The sequence below is a fragment of the Oncorhynchus keta genome, unplaced genomic scaffold, assembly GCF_023373465.1.
Source record: "Oncorhynchus keta strain PuntledgeMale-10-30-2019 unplaced genomic scaffold, Oket_V2 Un_scaffold_5722_pilon_pilon, whole genome shotgun sequence".
In the NCBI taxonomy this organism is placed as follows: Eukaryota; Metazoa; Chordata; class Actinopteri; order Salmoniformes; family Salmonidae; genus Oncorhynchus; species Oncorhynchus keta.
Window position 1 is genome coordinate 151,513 of NW_026290965.1, and position 8,275 is coordinate 159,787.

At 43.1% G+C, this 8,275-nt stretch overlaps 1 long non-coding RNA gene across 7 annotated transcripts; it reads right to left on the reverse strand.

The window, feature by feature from the left end:
- Window positions 1–4,309: 4,309 nt before the first annotated feature.
- Window positions 4,310–6,618, reverse strand: LOC127929204 (uncharacterized). Of its 7 annotated transcripts, none has more exons than XR_008133847.1 (5): window positions 6,509–6,618; window positions 6,089–6,403; window positions 5,314–5,523; window positions 4,999–5,208; window positions 4,310–4,788 (listed from the first exon to the last, which is right to left on the reverse strand). It is a non-coding gene; the product is annotated as an uncharacterized LOC127929204 (long non-coding RNA). The 7 variants fall into 7 exon arrangements; XR_008133845.1 differs by having other exon boundaries at window positions 4,310–4,578; window positions 4,684–4,788; window positions 6,089–6,515; XR_008133844.1 differs by having other exon boundaries at window positions 4,310–4,473; window positions 4,579–4,788; window positions 6,089–6,515.
- Between the last annotated feature and the right edge of the window lie 1,657 nt (window positions 6,619–8,275).

Here is an 8,275-nt window from a genome sequence, read left to right on the forward strand (position 1 = left end):
GTACTGAAACGTCCTGTTTCCATCACAGCTGTCATTACTTTTTTTATACAGTGTGACTTACATAAAAGCTGTGGATGGAAACATAGTTACACAAACTAATGGAATTTGATGGTTCTGTCAATGGTGGATGGATGACTCTCTTTGTGGATACAAACTGGATGGAGACTGATTACTCTTTGGTTTTTTAAATCTTTAACTGAACACTGTTACAAGCATTCATGAACTGCCATTCTTCCTGTTCTCTTCCAATAATTAACTAAATCTGACCAATCAGAAGAGCGCAAAGTAGTTGCAAGGTAGATAATCAATTACCATTCCAATTCACCACACTGTAGGACTAACAACAATGGCTTAGAAAATAACTCTCATACAATAATCTTACATTTCTTCCCCCCGCCCCCTAGAGAAACATCCCCATTTCCACATTCGATAAGAAAAAAAGAATACTGCTGGAGGTCCATAGATCTATAGACTTCTCACTTCAGTACATAGACTCCCCTGTCACTTAAGAGACTAACTCGACGGCAATCTGGGTGCTCAGACGAACTTTGCTCCAGTACTGCTGGTTGAGGTGTAGACATCTGGTCTACTGAGGGGTCAGGTGGGCAAGAGGGGTCCTAACAAGGGGCCTGGTGAGGCACAGGGGGATCCAGGGACATCTCAGGTAAGTAGTGTTCCCATGTCTCACAGGGCCTTGAGGATCTGAAGGGTAAGGCACCTGACAAGACTGTCAGGGTCAGCGGTCGAGGAGGTGCAGGAAAGTGTTCCAAAGGCTCATTCATTCCAGGTCGGGGTACAGGTGAGGTGTACGGTCTTAAACATTTTTAGTGGATCACTTGGGTCTTGTTAGATTGGTCCAGCAGGTACCTGACCCTGGTCTTTCATGGCACAGAGGTTGACGTACTTTGAAAAGTAATCCTGCACCACAAGCACATAAAGTGCCTTCAGAAAGTATTCATACCTCTTGGCTTATTCCACTTTTTGTTGTGCTACAGCCTGGAGTCAAAATGGATGAAATATTATTATTTTCTCACCCATCTAAACACAATACCCCATGATAACAATGTGAAAATGTTTTCATTTTTTTTGTGCAAATTTATTTAAAATGAAATATCTACTTTACATACATATTCATACCCCTGAGTCAATACATGTTAGAATAACCTTTGGCAACAATTACAGATGTGAGTCTTTCTGGGTAAGTCTGTAAGGGCTTTGCACACCTAGATTCTACAATATTTGCCCATTATTCTTTTCCAAATTCTTCAAGCTCGTCAGGCGGCAGGTAGCCTAGTGGTTAGAGCATTGGTCCAGTAACTGAAAGGTTGCCAGATCAAATCTCTGAGCTGACAAGGTAAGATCTGTTGTTCTGCCCCTCAGTAAGACAGTTAACCTGTTCCTAGGCTGTCATTGTAAATAAGAATTTGTTCTTAACTGACTTGCCTAGTTAAATAAAAGCTCACATTCTTTGTTGATCATTGCTAGACAACCATTTTCAGGTCTTGCCATAGCAAATTAAAACACTCGGCCACTTAGGAACATTCACAGTCTTCTTGGTAAGCAACTTCAGTGTAGATTTGGTCTTGTGTTTTAGGTTATTGTCCTGCTGAAAAGTAAATTCATCTCCCAGTGTCTGGTGGAAAGCAGACTGAACCAGGTTTTCTTCTAGGATTTTGCATGTCCATTCTGTAAAAACTCCCCCTTTCCTTAACAATTACAAGCATACCCATATCATGATGTAGCCACCACTATGCTTGAAAATATGAAGAGTGATACTCAGTTTGTGTTGTATTGGATTTGCCCTAAACATAACACTTTGTATTCAGGACAGTATGACTTTAGTGCCGTATTGCAAGCAGGTTTTAGAATATTTTTATTCTGTAAAAGCTTCTTGTACATGGTTAGCATAAGCAACAGCAGTCTCACGCCTCTCCTCTTTTTGGGCAAGCACAGTGCTCACCGCAGAGCAGGATGCGTCTGTGTAAAGGTAGAACGGCTGCGTGAAGTCTGGGAAGACAACTATGGGAGGCTCTGACAAGGACTGTTTCAGGTAGGAGAATGCATCTTGGCATGCTTAAGTCCACTAGAATGGAACATTATTTTCAGTCAGCATATTTAGCAGTACAGCATGGTGTGCAAAGTTCTTGATAAACTATATGGTAATATCCAGAGTCCCAGGAAGGCTCTCACTTCTGTGGATGTGTTAGTAGGCCAGTCCTTCACATTTTGCACATTACTTGGTTCTGGCTGAATTCCATCTTTGGACACGATGTGCTCTAGGAATAGTACCTGGTCTTGGGTGAGACGACACTTGGCAGGGTTCAGCTTCAGGCCGCTGGCTTGGAATCGGGAGAGGATTACTTCCAGGTGCTGCAGGTGTTTCCCTTGAAGGAACGGATGTAGATGAGGACATCATCCAAGTACATGTATACTGAAATGCATACTGACAAAGTCCTGGGAATGTCCAAACATTGTTCAAACATTGTCCATTGACAGAGCAAGCAAATGCAAAGGATGTCTTCATGGGGCACTTTTTCAGAGCTGGATATGAAGTTTTGAAATCCTCACTGATGATGGAAATGGTCGATCCTGTGTCAAGAAGAGCAGACACTTCAATTCCCTCAAAGATGGCAAGTATGTTAGCTGAAACACCCTCTGTGGAAGCGATCTTGTCACTTTCGTTTTTGAATCGTGGGATGTCAAAGGAGTTCTGGTGCACTGGCTGAAGTTTGCTCCTTAACAAACAACTAGTGATCGTTTCCCTGCTGTGTGGAACCAGACACGTTAGACTGCTTAATGTCTGTCAGGGGACTGGAAGTGTACACTGAGCCTGTAATGAGGGCTCACATATCCCTCTATCCTTGGAGGTTGACTCGGGCTGTTGTGTCATCTGTCCCTTGCATTAGACTGGTGCCTGTAGTCTGGGTAGTGAACTCTTGGTGGGTAGTCTAGAGAGTAGTAGTGACAGCTTCCACCATCAGAGCTCCAATCACGTTGGCCTTGGCAGTACTCTGGAGAGGCAATAAATTACAGACGGTGAAACTCTGGGCCACGGCATTCAGGTGAGTAGTAGGCTCATGATGGATGTTGAGTTTGATGGTCTGGTGAAAAGCAGAGTGCTCTTCTGGCAGCATCATTGGATGGGGTGGAGATCCTGTCGGCCCAGAAGCCAAAACACTGTGTGAGGTTCTGGTTTCCCACCTGTAGCTGGTGTACTTCACTCTTCAGGCTATTCACAGTGAGAGTCAGCATGAAGGAGCTTCTCATCTGTGTCATTAGAACGAAACATAGCAACCTAGTCTGGGGTCTGTGCCACTGGCGGGTATGCAGCATGTAGTTGGAGAGCTGCACAAGTTCTTTCAAAGAAACTTGCGACGAACTGGGCATCACCGATGTCCTCCGCTCCATGAATCTTCGCATGCAAGGCTGGGTCCAATCCGGCCGCAGTGGTGAAACTTCACCACTGCGGTTTGATCTAGTCGGGGAAGGCCTCCAGAACCAACGAGTGATGTCAGCAATGTACACATCCAAGCTCTCACCAGGCTTCCTAGGGCAAGCATTTACATGTGTCTTAAAGAGAGTGCTTGGGGCCAAGGGCTTCCTTGAGTTTGGTCTTGACAACAGAGTAGGTCTTCTGAACCATTAGCGAAAGGCTGTCCCAGTATAGGAGTTCTGAATCAGCTAGGTGCGTGGGAAATACTGAGGCTATTACAGGCCCAACTCCATATCTGGCAGATTGTACATTGCCTGCACAGCCACTTCAAAGCGACAAGACCAGCAAGCAAACAACCCAAGTGCCATCTCCCTGAAAAGCTGGTGGTAGTTAGATCTTTTTAGTAGCCCCCCATGAGAAGTGATGGGGGCTACAAAGTAAATAGCATTGTCCAAAGGTCCAGCTTGATTAACATTGTCTAATGATCCAGCTAGTTTAGCATTAGCTAGAGGTTCAGGGCTACTGTTGTTCAGAGATTCTGTTTCAGACACGTTCCAAGAAAGTAGCAAAACGTTGGCAAATAAACTTAAACATTTTTGCAAAGGTGACAAAAACTGCAGTAATCCTCTAAATCTCTCAGAAAAAGATAGTAGCTAGCTCTTACCAGCTGTCCAGATGAGTCCTTCGTCCTTGTGCTAGCTGGTGAAAGTATCTACAATGTCCATGGAAAAATACTTTTGTCCACAATTCATAGATTTCTGATTGACTCATTCACTGACAAAGAAGCAAAGCGAGCAGTGTACAACGATACATAATGTATCATGTGACTAGTTTTTGCAGCTGTCTGCGTTCTGCACTACAGGGAGAGTGAGGGAGAGGGAGAGAGGGCAAACTCCACCAAATTAGTTTCAATGTATGGAATCACTTGGGAATTTCTGGATTTTAAGTCAACTTCCCTTTCATGGTTAACATTCCAAAACTATATCCCGGATAATTAGCAAAATGTCAATACAGTGTCTGAATGAAGTGGTTTACTGTACCTTCTCCATGCAGGACTCCCTCAGTCTTTCAGTTTGATGACAGAGCTGATCAAGTTTCTCACCATGGTGATCTTCACAGTGTCTGAATGAAGTGGTTTACTGTACCTTCTCCATGCAGGAATCCCTCAGTCTTTCAGTTCAGTGACAGAGCTGGTCAAGTTTCTCACCATGGTGATCTTCACAGTGTCTGAATGAAGTGGTTTACTGTACCTTCTCCATGCAGGAATCCCTCAGTCTTTCAGGTTGATGACAGAGCTGGTCAAGTTTCTCACCATGGTGATCTTCACAGTGTCTGAATGAAGTGGTTTACTGTACCTTCTCCATGCAGGAATCCCTCAGTCTTTCAGGTTGATGACAGAGCTGATCAAGTTTCTCACCATGGTGATCTTCACAGTGTCTGAATGAAGTGGTTTACTGTACCTTCTCCATGCAGGAATCCCTCAGTCTTTCAGGTTGATGACAGAGCTGATCAAGTTTCTCACCATGGTGATCTTCACAGTGTCTGAATGAAGTGGTTTACTGTACCTTCTCCATGCAGGAATCCCTCAGTCTTTCAGGTTGATGACAGAGCTGGTCAAGTTTCTCACCATGGTGATCTTCACAGTGTCTGAATGAAGTGGTTTACTGTACCTTCTCCATGCAGGAATCCCTCAGTCTTTCAGGTTGATGACAGAGCTGATCAAGTTTCTCACCATGGTGATCTTCACAGTGTCTGAATGAAGTGGTTTACTGTACCTTCTCCATGCAGGAATCCCTCAGTCTTTCAGGTTGATGACAGAGCTGATCATGTTTCTCACCATGGTGATCTTCACAGTGTCTGAATGAAGTGGTTTACTGTACCTTCTCCATGCAGGAATCCCTCAGTCTTTCAGGTTGATGACAGAGCTGATCAAGTTTCTCACCATGGTGATCTTCACAGTGTCTGAATGAAGTGGTTTACTGTACCTTCTCCATGCAGGAATCCCTCAGTCTTTCAGGTTGATGACAGAGCTGATCAAGTTTCTCACCATGGTGATCTTCACAGTGTCTGAATGAAGTGGTTTACTGTACCTTCTCCATGCAGGAATCCCTCAGTCTTTCAGGTTGATGACAGAGCTGATCAAGTTTCTCACCATGGTGATCTTCACAGTGTCTGAATGAAGTGGTTTACTGTACCTTCTCCATGCAGGAATCCCTCAGTCTTTCAGGTTGATGACAGAGCTGATCAAGTTTCTCACCATGGTGATCTTCACAGTGTCTGAATGAAGTGGTTTACTGTACCTTCTCCATGCAGGAATCCCTCAGTCTTTCAGGTTGATGACAGAGCTGATCAAGTTTCTCACCATGGTGATCTTCACAGTGTCTGAATGAAGTGGTTTACTGTACCTTCTCCATGCAGGAATCCCTCAGTCTTTCAGGTTGATGACAGAGCTGATCAAGTTTCTCACCATGGTGATCTTCACAGTGTCTGAATGAAGTGGTTTACTGTACCTTCTCCATGCAGGAATCCCTCAGTCTTTCAGGTTGATGACAGAGCTGGTCAAGTTTCTCACCATGGTGATCTTCACAGTGTCTGAATGACTCCCTCAGTCTTTCAGGTTGATGTCAAGTTTCTCACCATGGTGATTTACTGTACCTTCTCCATGCAGGAATCCCTCAGTCTTTCAGGTTGATGACAGAGCTGGTCAAGTTTCTCACCATGGTGATCTTCACAGTGTCTGAATGAAGTGGTTTACTGTACCTTCTCCATGCAGGAATCCCTCAGTCTTTCAGGTTGATGACAGAGCTGATCAAGTTTCTCACCATGGTGATCTTCACAGTGTCTGAATGAAGTGGTTTACTGTACCTTCTCCATGCAGGAATCCCTCAGTCTTTCAGGTTGATGACAGAGCTGGTCAAGTTTCTCACCATGGTGATCTTCACAGTGTCTGAATGAAGTGGTTTACTGTACCTTCTCCATGCAGGAATCCCTCAGTCTTTCAGGTTGATGACAGAGCTGATCAAGTTTCTCACCATGGTGATCTTCACAGTGTCTGAATGAAGTGGTTTACTGTACCTTCTCCATGCAGGAATCCCTCAGTCTTTCAGGTTGATGACAGAGCTGATCAAGTTTCTCACCATGGTGATCTTCACAGTGTCTGTCCAACATGCTGCAGTCAACAATGGACAGGTGATGAAACCGATTGTATCATTTTAGTTTGTTTCTGTTAAATTATATTGGAAAAGCAAAGTAGTTTGATCTATTTCACCATTGTCATTCCAGTTTGATTTTGGGGGCTGGATGCCCAACTTCCCCATCGCTCTGCAACAACCACCTCCCACCACTAAGGGGCAGTGTACTGAGAGCACCATGCTGAAGACCTTCCCTGACATCAATACCACCGTTAATGGCATGGCAGCGGTGTACCTTCTGAGCAGGCAGTCCACTGACTTTGTGAGTATATGAGATAAACTGTATTAAAGTATATTCTATGACTTTAAAACATTTCATGACAATCCCAATCGAATCGTTTCCTTAGTAGTCATAATTAAAATATACTCAGTGGTTCATGAAACAACAGTTTCCATGTTATTTAAAATTCCATCAACTCTCTTGCCTCCTTAGGTCGCTCTTGGAAATGGCTATCAGGATCACTTCAGTGAGAAGACCCCTCTGGAACTGATTCACGAAACTCTAAATGTGCTGAAGAAATACAACTTTGAAATCCAAGGCAGGAATGTCTCTTTGCCCCTGTCATATACCTACCTGAATCCCAACAATGTGGAGAACAGTGTGGCCCTGTAAAATGAGTCGGTCGTATTTATTAGGCACCAAATGGAAGAAATGCACAGACACAGAGAGAGACTACCTGGACTTGTTTTAATTTTCCATTGAAGCATGTTTTACATGTGTGCCCTAATAAATGCAACCTAGGTAATTGACTTTGGTTCAATTGTTAGAGACATGTTGCACTTGAACTAGAACTTGAACTGAAACAAAAATATTATAAATCATATTTGACTTAACCCTTCTATTATGTTAGAAAAGGCTATAAACGTTTGATGTTCTGATCCAATTTGGAAATGACATTAAGTACAGTTTCCCTTATCAAAATGTGGCTGCGAATGGGACTTTTCCCAGACCTTTTCTTCTAAAAACAATGTAGGTGTCCTTCCCTTCACATTTCTCACTGTCAATCAAGAATGATAATTCTTCAAGTTTTACTGGTGAAACATCCATGCAGTATCTGCATACCAACCATTTAATCTCAATCAGTTTGATGTTCTTGAGTTATACAGTGTTTCAAACTATCCTACAGTGTTGTATTGAATTATGTAGATTGTGTGAATTGTGGAGCAGAGCGTGTTAGCAAGTTTGCCTAGTGGACCTATTAAGTTTTGGTCACATGAGAGAAAAATGCACTGGTGTTTTTGTCTTACAGTAATGTAATACTATGCTATTATAGTCGGTTCATTATGTGATCTTGCAGACATTGATTCAGCTTTGATCCATCTTTATTAAACAGCACCATTCGCCAGAGTAGCCTGTTCTCTAAGAGCAGAGAAAGGACTGTATTAAAGTAGAGAATAAACACATGCACAGAATGTGATGAGCAGAAGCTTCAGGATCTTTAGTCCAGAGAATAAAATTTCTGGGAAAAGTCAGATTGTCAGCAATTCCGTTTTATTTAACATGTACTCCACTTTAAATAAATGTTGTTCTGTGCAGGAAGCAGCTCGTTTCTAGGACACACCGTTCAAGAGTTATAAAGGTCAAAGTGCGGGTCAAATGTACCCAGAACATTGTAGATGTCTCGTTTTTTGTTGTTGTACTGTGCTGTAT